Source organism: Microtus ochrogaster, chromosome 18, assembly GCF_000317375.1.
Source record: "Microtus ochrogaster isolate Prairie Vole_2 chromosome 18, MicOch1.0, whole genome shotgun sequence".
Taxonomy (NCBI): Eukaryota; Metazoa; Chordata; class Mammalia; order Rodentia; family Cricetidae; genus Microtus; species Microtus ochrogaster.
In genome coordinates, this window is record NC_022020.1 from 26,839,264 (window position 1) to 26,851,479 (window position 12,216).

The 12,216-nt window shown below is 43.2% G+C and overlaps 1 protein-coding gene across 1 annotated transcript in view; it reads left to right on the plus strand.

Annotated features, from left to right (window-relative positions):
• Positions 1-6,300, plus strand: part of Ndfip1 (Nedd4 family interacting protein 1) — a 47,166-nt gene extending 40,866 nt beyond the window's left edge. The window contains exon 8 of the mRNA XM_005356023.3: positions 5,350-6,300. The gene's annotated coding sequence lies outside the window, so the exon portion shown is untranslated. The remainder of the gene's footprint in view (positions 1-5,349) is intronic.
• Positions 6,301-12,216: the final 5,916 nt, after the last annotated feature.

Consider the following 12,216-nt stretch of genomic DNA (forward strand, 5'->3'; position numbering starts at 1 on the left):
GGATTATGTGATCTTTTGGTGTCCAATTTCTTGAGTTCTTTGTATATTTTGGAGATCAGATCTCTGTCTGATGTGGGGTTAGTGAAGATCTTTTCCCATTCTGTAGGCTGTCATTTTGTTGACCATGTCCTTTGCTTTACAGAAGCTTTTCAGTTTCAGGAGGTCCCATTTATTAATTGTTTCTCTCAGTGTCTATGCCGCTGGGGTTCTATTTAGGAAGTGGTTCCCTGTGCCAATGTGTTCAAGTGTACTTCCCACTTTCTCTTCTATAAGGTTCAGTGTTGTTGACTTTATGTTGAAGTCTTTGATCCATTTGAACTTGAGTTTTGTGCATGGTGATAGATATGGATCTATTTTCATTTTTCTATGTGTGGATATCCAGTTATGCCAGCACCACTTGTTAAATATGCTTTTTTCCCCCATTTGATATTTTTTTGCTTCTTTATCAAATATCAGGTGTTCAATTGCGTATGTGTGGGTTGATATCCGGTCTTCTGTTCAGTTCCATTGGTCCTCCTGTCTGTTCTTATGCCAGTACCAGGCTGTTTTCAGTACTGAAGCTCTGTAGTAGAGTTTGAAGTCAGGGATTGTGATGCCTCCAGAAGTTCTTTTATTGTACAGGATTGTTTTGGATTTGCTTTTCCAAATGAAGTTGAGTGCCGTTCTTTTGAGGTATTTGAAGAATTTTGCTGGGATTTTGATGGGAGATTGTTAAATTTGGGGGATATTTCTGATTGGTCTAGATTGAAAGTCATGAATCTGGGGCTGGAGAGATGGTTCAGTGGTTAAGAGCACTGTCTGCTCTTCCAGAGGTCCTGAGTTCAACTTCCAGCAACCATATGGTGGCTCACAACCATCTGTAATGAGATCTGGCACCCTCTTCTGGTGTGCAGGCATATATGCAGGCAGAATGTTATATAAATAATCTATCTATCTATCTATCTATCTATCTATCTATCTATCTATCTATCTATCTATCTATCTATCTATCTATCTATCTATCTATCTATCTTTAAAAGAAAGTCATGAATCCGCCGGGCCATGATTTGCAGCACCAGTCTTCAGGACAGTGCTGGTGCTGTGGGAGCTGGTTAGGAACTGGTTTGAGGAAGGCTGCTGCAGTGTGCTCTAGAGGTAGTCAGAAAAAAGGAAAAGATAATACCAGTGAATGAGAGCTCTCTGAGGGCACCAGAACAGTTCCTTGCTTTCTGCCTAGCGTCAGTGTACTGGTTAGTATGAAATCACTCAGATAGGCCCAGAGAGTCTAGAGCGTCAGGTGAAGGGGATGGATTGGAAAGCAGTGCTTTTAGTTTTAATTGCTTCCTTACCAATTAGCTCTCAGAGAATTCTTAGGAGGGAAATGGTTAGGGTCTGTAGGTATGAGTGATCTTTGCTTATTGAAAAGACTAAAACCTCTGTCCAGATCCACATGTAGAACACTTGTTTTCTTTAGTTGACAGACAATTTGGTTAGAAGTTACAGTAAAACCATCATGTGAAATATTATGGCATTACTCCATTGCAGCTGACTTTCTTTCGTGGTGATATCCTTCATTAGAAGCTAGCTGTAGGCTTACCTGTGCCAGAAAGACCACAGGTACAGAATTTCAGAAGTAACTCTATGGTAGAAAGTAATACACCTTTCATTCTGGATTCAGTGTGGTGTTTACAGAGGCTGTTAGAACAGAGACTTCTCTTACTGTGCTGTGTTGGGCTGGGAGTCTCTGAATTTGAGGTCAGCCTGGTCTACATAGTTCCAGGACAACCAGGGCTTTGTAGAGAGACTCTGTCTAAAAACATAAACCAAAAGGAAGAGAGACTTCTAGGCTATCCAGTATATAGGACAAACAAAAATAACTATAAAGTGTTCCCAGTAGACTGAACCCATGGGGGCTGGAGCAATGGCTATGCAGTTAAAAGCACTTGCTCTTCCAGAGTACCGGGTTTTGATTGCCAGCTGTCCTGGAACTCTGTACTTCAGACTGGCCTCAAACTCAGATATTCACCTGCTTCTGCCTCCCAAGTCACTACCTGGACCATAAGTTTCTTAAAGAAAAAGGCCGTCTTTAACCAACTGAAGCAGGAGTTAGAGTCTGTGACTATGGGAGAGCAGTAATCAAACACCCTTTCACAGCTCACTCAGGCTCTAGGGAAAATGGTACACTGATAGCTTGCCATCCACAGTCCCAGAACTGGGAAGACTGAGACAGGAGGATGATACCGAGTTAGATATGGGAGGTAGTGAGTTACAGGCCAGCTTTGAATATGTCTCAGTAAAACAAGTGAAAAAGTACATAGTTAACTAAATAACTCAACACTTTTCCCTCTTTGCAAGAAAAGTCAGCAGAGGTCTCTATGAGTGGGCATAGTGATATCAGTTGTGGCCATGGAAGTGGCAGAAAGAGCCTGTACCTTTTACATTACTCAAGTGATAATGTTCTTCCTTCACTGAAAGTGTGCTTTTATAGAATACACCTTGGTACATAATACAAGGGCAAGCTGCTGTTGCTGGAGAACTCTCCTGTAGCTTTGGCACACCAGAGCATGTGCACAGTGCACAGGGAAGAAGCACGGTGCATTGCACAGCTTTTTTTTTTTTTAAGCTGCATTAACCCTTTATACTTTTGAACTTGGAAAACTTCTCTTTTTGAGAATTTCATGCAGGAGTACTGTCTTTTCATCTTCACCTCTTCCCTTCCAACTATTCCTGCATCTCACAGCTCTGTCAAATTATTATTACACATGTATGCTATATACACACACAAAACTTGCTGAGGCCATTTAGTGTTCCTCCAATTTTTCAAATTTCTGTGTTTTTTTTTTTTGAGGGGTGTTTTTGTTTGTTTGTTTTTGGTTGCTTTGTTTTGCTTTTGTATTTCTCAAGACAGGGTTTCTCTGTGTAGCCCTGGCTATGCTGGAACTCACTCTGTAGACCATACTGGCCTTGAACCCACGAAGATCAACCTGCCTCTGCCCCCCGAGTGCTGAATTAAAGGTGTGCACCAACAACAACCAGCAGTATTTTTGGTTTTGGGTTTTTTTTTTAAGGCATTGTCTACATAGATGACTCAGACTGTCCTTAAACAACTCCTTCCTCAACTTGAGTATCACTGTGGTCACAGCATGCCACCACCCACTGTAGTGGCTGCTTTACTGTTCCGCTGTGTCAAAACACCCAACAAGCAGCTTGAAGGAGAAGCTTACTGTGGCTCCCAGTTTGAGAAGATAGTGGTAGGGAAGGCATGGCAGTGTGGCCATGAGCCAACTGGTCACATGGCATCTGCATTTGAGAAGTGAGGATGATGCTGATGTTCAGCTCTCGCTCCTTTCTTCAGTCTGGATCCTCCAGCAGGATGTTACGTGACTCTGAGTCCTGTTAAAGCTGTTTATAAAGCAGCAGGGACTAACTGGTGGGAAAGTTACCTGTATTCCAGTGTGTCCTGCAGTTGGACTTGGTGGTCATTGACTGTTGGTTTTCATCTGCTCATCAAAGCTGATGAAGGGGGAATGACTTGAGTTTGTTAGGCCTTGGTAGAATGGCCTCCAGGCAGGAGCCATAGCTTCCTTTCTGTTTGTGCTCACGTTTCCAGTCTGAGTCCTCCGGTGTCAATGGTGAGTTGTGGTCTGTCACTTTGTCTTCTTGGTGTGAAAGGCAATCCATACCAGTGATCTACCAGACAGAAATGAATCTGGAGTTGTGGCAGATGTTGGCAGTTTCCCTGACTATTTGAATCTTCTTTGCATGTTGGCGCCTTTTAAGCTTATATAGTCTAAGGAGAAACAAAACAAAAGGAACAGCAAGGTTTTGTGTGGTTTTTACCACACTCTAGAGAGATGGGAAAGGGGACACTAAAGACTCATATCATAGATGATCCCATCCATTGTCATGCAGCATTGGGTGCCAAAAAGTAGTTCCTTATACTTGTTAAAGTAATTGGTATGCGTGTCCCTACTCAACGTTTTTCCCCACACCACCTCCACAAGAACTAAACCAGTGTATTTGTACAGGGCTGGTACTGTGATCAGTGACACGTCTCTGGGTTCAGTTCCCAGCCCAGGTGAGGAGGGCAGGGACACACAGACACAGACATCATCTTGAAAGTATACATCTCAGGTGCTAGAGAGATAGCTCAGTGGTTAAGGGCACCGCCTGTTCTTCCAGATGACCTGGGTTCAATTCCCAGCAACCACATGGCAGCTCACAACTGCTTGTAATTCTAGTTCCAAGGGATTTGACACCTTCACACCAATGCACATAAAATAAAGTTAAATACATTTTAAAAAATTTAAAAAAAGAAAGTATACATGCCTGTCATATTAGTTTTTAAAAGTTGATTAGGAATTGCATATTGTTGTAATCCAGCTATCCTCACTCCCCCTGACTGACAGCGGAACTTTCTTGTGGTCTGTAATTGACAAGAATGTTTGTGTTCTTTCTGGCTGTTGGTTCTCCACAGAAGGAATAGAGGTATAAAAGGTTGCTGTTCTTCCACCTAAAAAGAAGCCTCCGTGTGTCAATCCTGGCACCCCCCACCAGTCTTAGCTATCCAGGCTGTGCTGGCTGCAGCAGCATATATTCTGAAAAACAGGCTTCCCGCACACATTGGTTTGAAATTTTCTGCAGCATATTTGTAGGCTAGGACAGGTGAGTTTACTATGCTCACTTTTTAACTTTGTCACAGTTTACAGAGAGAGTGACATCATTGGTATCCTCACTGGAATTCACTGTGTGAGAGCTGACAGAATCATCAAGTGAATGCTAACAACAGGTGGATTAGGAGATGGTCCTGTTCTAGTCTATTCTAAGGAGAATAACTGTAGGATGAAGAACCACTGCTTCCATTTTGTGCTTTTTTTAGAACAGAAGAGAAAAGAGAAACTCCTGATCTCTTTTTTTTTTTTTTTTTCTTAAGAGAAAACATCCTGGGGCTGGAGAGTTGGCTCAGCAGTTAAGAGCACTTGCTGCTCTTCCAGAGGACCAGGGTTCAATTCTCAGCACCCACATGGTGGTCAAAACTATCTTTAACTGCAGTGTCCTTTTTGACCTCGGAGAGCACTGCACACATGTCGTGCACAGATGGACATGCAGACAAAACACCCATACACATAAAATAAAAATCTCTCTTTAGAGAGAATGTATCAGTTATTTATAGTGTGGGGGGGGCACTTGATGTTAAGAACTGAAAGTTGACTGTTTATTGGCTACTATGATGTCCATGTATAGTAATCTTCAAATTATGTTGAAATATACCACAAATGTCTCAAAACATCTTGTCTTCTGTGACTACATCCTGCTTCTAGTCAAAATAGCAGGCTAACTAGAGATTGACTATTCAATGTCCTTTGGCAGATGGTTTCTGGCAAAGGCCTTCCTGCACTGATGAAGTCCCTTGAGAAGTGTGTCGTGCACCTGCAGGAAGTGAATCACCACCAGAATGGAGGAACAGTCACCTGCTTTAAAAAATAAAAGTACTGTTGAAAAAGATCATTTCTCTCTCTTTGTTCCTAGGTGTAAAATGTTAATAGTTAATGCAGAATTCTGTAATCATCGAATCATTAGTGGTTAATGTTTGAAAAAGCTCTTGCAATCAAGTCTGTGATGTATTATTAATAATGCCTTATATATTGTTTGTAGTCATTTTAAATAGCATGAGCCATGCCCCTGTAGTCAGTAGGGGGCAATCTTGCTTTATTCATTCTCCATCTCAAAGCAGATTTGAAATTACAGATTAGTGTAAGCTATGCATAAAGCTGGCTGTTTGAAAGGGGGTTTTCTCAAAAGTCAAAACTTTGGTTATGACTGCATTTCTGCACATAATCCATATTTCCTGTTCAAATTAATCTAGAAATATGTTAAATTGTACTGTGTGTGAACACCTGGAAGCAAAACCATAGTGCAAAAGTCATTGTAGTGTTAAAAAGATGTTCTCAATTGGTACATAAGCATTAATTTTTCATAGTCTCTACTCAGAAATTACCTTTTCATTCTGTAGTTCTGTGTACAAAGGAATTCTAAAGGCATTTGTCATTGTATAAAATGGAAAGGGCAAAGGCAGATTCAGATGAAATACAAAACATTCTGGAAACGGGCTTGAATCCCAGAGGGTCAGGAACCAAGAATTAATTAGCTTGGAACTTTTGAGAGGATCCCTAACATTCTGTACTCCTTGCTTTTACAACTGTTATAACTGTAGAATGATGTGCTTGCTGCCCAAGTGCTAGCTCACTTTGGTTGCTATATTAAACTGTAAATACAATAGAACATTAATAAATGTCTCTTGTGTAGCACCTTTTACTGTAATCAGCGTTTAATTTTGGAGTTTAAAGTTCTTGACTGTGTCTGCATTTTCTAATCTTATACAATAATCCAGAATATATTCTAAAAATTAAAACTTTGTGTCTTAATTATGGTTTTATTGCTGTGGGAAAAAAATATATCACAGCCAAGCCAGGCGTGGTGCATGCATGCCTTTAATCTCAACTCTCGGGAGGCAGAGGCAGTCAGATCTCTGAGTTCCAGGACAGCCAGTCTTACACAGGGAAACCTTGTCTCAAAAAAAAAAACTGCTTGGGGAAGAAAGTGTTTATTTCAGTTTATAGTTCGACAACACAGTCCACCACTGAGGGAAGTCAGGGTAAGAACTCAAGGCAGGGACCTGCAGGAGGGAACTGAGCAGAGACCGTGGAAAAGTGCTGCTTGCTGGTTTATCTTCCATGGATGGCTCCCAGGACCTCCTGGCCACAGTGAGCTGGCCCCTCCCAAACCTATTGTCAGTTAAGAAAATGCACACAGCCAGTCTGGAGGTGGGTTCCTTCTTGGGTCAAGCTGTCATAAAACTGGCCAACACACAATGATTTCACTTCTGCACACAGTTCATGTTTGTACACTCACAAATTGGAGTACAAGTCTCCCCTTTCATGTCTCACTCTGTACGTTCCCACAAACATTGCCCCTACAAAAGACATTAGACCAAAGTAGAAAGAAAGAGCATGGCGAGCCTGCAGAAGCTGCTGTGGAACTCACAGTCGGCTTCTTTCTGGTGCCACCACCGTAGAAAGCCTGTGTGGATCATTGACTGCCTTCCTCAGTCTAACACAGCCTATGACTTCAGGAATGAATGAATGGGAAAGGGTCCTGATGCCTCCACATTTTTATTGCTATTTACTTGTATTAATTTAAAGACAAGTGGTAGTCATATTAGCCATTTTTTTGCACCATATTCTACTTGGATGAAATATAAAGAAAAATATGTCACAAGGTTTCAAACTACCTTGTAAACCAGCACTAGCATGTATGGTAGTTATAAAAGTGCTCATTTGTCTGCTGCCTGGGAAGAACCTAGGAAGTCTTTGGGGTGTTAGTATATAATACATAGAAACAAACATCAGAGCCTCCTGGAATTGCTTTGTTATGTATGTGTGTATGTTGTATTATTTTACTTTATTTATTTATTGGGTTTTTGGAGACAGGGTTTCTCTGTGTGTAACAGCCCTAGCTGTCTTGGGACTCACTCTGTAGACCAGGCTGGTCTTGAACTCACAGAGATCCGCCTGCCTCTGCCTCCTGAGCACTGGGATTAAAGGCTGCGCCACTGCCGGTCAGTTTTTTTATTTTTTGAGACAGGTTAGTTTTAGTTTGTCTATTTTGGAGGCTATCTAGTATCTGCATCTACTGCACTTGGTAAAATGAGTTGGCTGAGATCGTTTACCAGACCAGGATTGAAGGATCAGTTTGAGTGTGTACCCGTGTACTGTTGGGCAGTAGTTCTCGCTAAAGTCACCCACGTGACCTCCTTAGCTGCAGGAGGGCTCTGGGTAGTCATAGGTTGCTAGGGGAAAACCCCTCTGAAAAAAAACCCACCAGGAATTTCCAAAGGGAAAAGGAAATTTAGCTTGAAGGGAAAAGATTATGAACCTGATATTTTACCATCGTCATTCTTTGTTGAAGGTTGGTTTACTTATTTGTAGATGTGTGTGTGTCCCTATGAGCAAATGGGCCAGTGTGGAGGTGCCTGTGGAAGCCAGAAGAGCTGGGGTGCTGGTGATTGTGAACTGCTGGGATTTGAACTCAGGTCCTCTTTGTTGAGCATCAAACACTCTCCAGCCCTGCTTTTGTTTTGAGACAAAGTTGCATTTTCCCTGCTTGGCTAGAATTCACTCTGTGTGTAGCCTAAAGTGGCCTCAATCTCAACAGCATCTTCCTGCCTTGGGCCCGCAGGATTACAGGCATTTGTTAGCACAGGCGCCTCACCCATTCCTGCAAGAGGCTGTTCTATAGCCATCTCGTATCACCCACAGCCTCCTGGCTGTGACACAGCTGCTGTCCCTGCTGGTAAGATTTTAAGCACTCCATCTACTGCATAATCTCATTTAGTTTCATATTTTGAAGCAGGATCTCACCTTGTAACCCAGGTTATGTACAGCAGGCTGGCCTTGAGCTGATAGTTTTGCCTGTCTCAATAAAATCTTGGGACAATTATCACATGTACTCACTCATAAGTGGTTTTTAAACATAAAGCAAAGAAAACCAGCCCACAAATCACAATCCCAGAGAACCTAGACAACAATAAGGACCTAAGAGAGACCATACATAGCTCTAATCTACATGGGAAGTAGAAAAAGACAAGATCTGAGTAAATTGGGAGCATGGGAACCTCTGGAGAGGGTTGAAGGGGAGGGGAGAGATGAGGGGCACAGAGAAAAATATAGAGAAATATAGAGCTAAATAAAAATGAAAAAATAATAAAAAATAAATTCTTGTACCCCCACACTCGGCCTTACTGCAGTGTTTTAATCCCCTTGTGCATTCTTGTCAAAGTTGGCCACTTGAAGGGTAAGTGTATTATTACTCAGAGGTTCCAGTTTAATTTGATCCCAATCCTTACTTAAAAGGACTGTTTTGTTTTCTTCATTTTCCAAAAAGCATTGTCTTCTAATTTGGAGGTTTAATCCTAAATTCATCAGTTGGCAAAGCAGTGGAGATGGGGTGTAGAGTCCATGTGAAGGGTGCACAGGGACCTGGGCATATCCCCAGCACAGCCCCCGCTTCCCCCTCCAGCAGCAGAAAGTCAGATGAGGCCAGAGAGATGGCTCAGTGGGGTTAGCATTTGCTGTGCAAGCTTTAGGGCCTGAGTTCAAGTCCTCAGGACCCAGGTTAAGTGAGTATCTGTCTCTGTATTCTGTAGGAAGATGGGTGGATACAGGAGCATCCTTCAATGCTCTATGAGCCAATTAGCTTGTCATTCTCAGTGGGAAAATACAAGAGACCCTGGCTCGAAATAAAGTACGAACTGAGGTCCTCTGACCTCCAGATAATCATGTTTCCTATAGCATACATGTACCAGCACACACATTTTTAAAACAGAATCTAGTAATTTCAGTGTAAATCTTTCCAAGGTTTATTTCTTTTCTTTTTTGGTTTTTCAAGACAGGGCTTCTCTGTGTTGCTAGTTGCTAGTGTTGTGTTGCTGTTGGAGCCAGTCCTGGAATTAGCTCTTGTAGACCAAGCTGGCCTTGAACTCATAAAGATCTGCCTGCCTCTGTCTCTAGAGTGTTGCGATTAAAGGCGTGTGCCACCACCACCCGACATTAAGGTTTGTTTTTGTTTATTGGCTTTTGAGGTAGCCTCACCACTTTATTCTGACAGGCCCAAAACTTGCCTCAGTCTCAAGAGATCCGCCTGCCTTTGCTTCCCAAGTGCTGGAATTAAAGGCAGGTACTAGCACGCCTCGCTTTTTACTGTTTTTAGTTATGTGCACGTGTGTTGCTCTGTGGGTATGCATGTGCAAGTGAGTATAGGTGTCCATGGAGGTACAGTCACAGGCAGTTGTGAGCTGCCTGACATAGGTGCTAAGAACCCAGCTCTGGTAAGAACAGCATGTCCTGTTAACCAGATCACTTAGCCTGAGTGCAGAGTACTGTGAAGAGGAAGGGGAGCCATGCATCTGTGCAGATGCTCAGAGGTTGAAGGTTGGCATGGGAGTTGTGGGACATCCCCACCACCCAGCTTGCTTTGTGTATCGTTCATCCTTCTCCAAAAGCAATTAATTAAAATCACTTATGGGTTGGGGTGCAACTCGGCGGTAGAGCATGTGCTTAGTATTTACGAAGCCTGGCGACCGCCACTCAGCACCGCGAGCATAACCCTGTCATTTATGTGGGAAATGAAAAGATATCCCCATCTGTTCGTGATCATGCGCTGATAGATTCCCAAACTGAGGAGAGTGGCTTCCTTGAAATCTGAGAAGACGTGTCCTGGAGGCTCAGGAAGAAGGCAGTGTTCCTTGTTTTTTCTTCAGTTGTCTGGTGTATTAGTTAATTTTATCACTGGGAAGAAGGATTTCCTTTGGTTAGGGGCTTAAGAAGGGAGACAGTCTGAGCAACATGGAGGGGAAGGCATGGTGGGAGCTGCTGTATCCATGGCACTGAGCAGGAAGCAGAGAACAGGGAGCCAGTGCCCCCCTGCTTTCCGCCTTTGCCTTGTGTGTGGAGTCCCAGGCTGTCCAGGGTGCCTGCCACTCTCCTTCAGAATAAGTCTTCCCACACAGGAACCTGATCTGGAAACAGCCTTCTAGGCCAAGTCCAAAGGTGTGTCCCTAGGGGATTCTAAATCAGCTAAGGTGGCAGTGAAGATCTGAAGAACGATACCGCCTGGGGGGAAAGATAATAGAAAAAAATCTAAATGCAATCTTTTTTTTAAAAAAAAAAGAAAAATTCCCTGGGTGGTGGTGGCACTTTAATCCCAGCACTTGGGAGGCTGAGCTTGAGGCCAGCCTGGTCTATAAGAGTTAGTTCCAGGACAGGTACCAAAGCCACACAGAGAAACCCTATCTCGAAAAACTAAACTGGTTAGGAAGTACTGCTAGGAAGTACTGCGTGCTGGACAGTGGTGGCACACGCCTTAATCTCAGTGCTTGGGGGGCCGAGGCAGGTGGTCCTGTGAGTTCAAGGCCATCCTGGAGCTGGGACTGTTAAACAGAAACCCTGCCTGGGGTGGGGGCTGGCAGGGAAGGAAGTGCTGCTTTGCCTTGCACACTTAGGCATTGTACAATTCAAGCCAGACAGGTCCCCAGAGATGAGGGGGGCAGTTAACATGAACTTGCCTCCCTAACCAAGACACTCTCCAACTGATATGGGCTTGTTTTCTCCAGTGGAGTCTCACTGGGTATATTAACCACCCTTATGCCCGATGCCCAGCATTAGATGGTCGACACAGAATAAACTCACTGGCATTTTTTAGACCGTATGTCCTATACTGCTTCTTAATTTTTTTTTACTAGTCTTTTGCTTGTATATTATGGTTTCCGGTTTTTGTTTTTATGTGGGTTTGGTTTGGGGTGTTTATGTGTGTTTGCCTCTGTGTATATTTCCATGTGTGTATGTGTTTCATGCTTTTTGTTTGTTCTGGGTTTTTATTTGTTTGTTTGCCTGTTGGTCTTATAAAGAAAGAGAAAGAAGGGTATAGAGTTTGGGGAGAAGGTTCTGGAAGGACTTGGGGGAGGGGAAACTGTTCAGAATATATTGTATAAAAAGTTTTTTCCCAAAATAAATCACAGTATCATGTGCACAGAAGAGAGAGGAGAAAGAAACAAAGAAAGAGAAAGAAAGAAAAAGAAATTAAGAGAAAGAAAGAAAGAAAGAAAAGAAAGAAAGAAGGAAAGAAAGAAAGAAAGAAAGAGAAAGAGAGAGAGAAAGAGGTGCTGCTTTGGTGAATCTCTGTGAGTTAGAGACCAGCCGGAGCTACAAACACAGCGAGACCCTGTCTCAGCCTGGCCTGAATGGAGCCTTGCAGCTTGTGGCTTGCAGCTTGCAGTTGTGTTTGCGTTTGTATCCCTACTAAGAACCCCTTCCTCTATGTGCGACAGACTCCCAGAGCCAAGTAGAGAGCACTCATTTCCGCAGCCAGCCCATCACCCTGGCAGTGCATCCGCTCTCGTCACTGGCCTCCTTCGAGGAAGCATCTCACCTTATTTGCACATGTACACACAGGAGGATACAAAATAGATGTAATGAGTAAAAACAAAATCTTGGTAGATCCTCCTATGTTTAGAAGGGTAAGGACTCAGAAGCCTCTGCAAGACCTCAGCATTCCAGAGATGTGGAAGGACGCATGTTGGTGACAGTACATCCAACAGATGCCCTGCCTGCTGCCTCAGCCTGTGCTTTCTTCGACGGCACCTTCCGTGAGTGTTGTCCTAGGTCATCTCACACGGGGCGG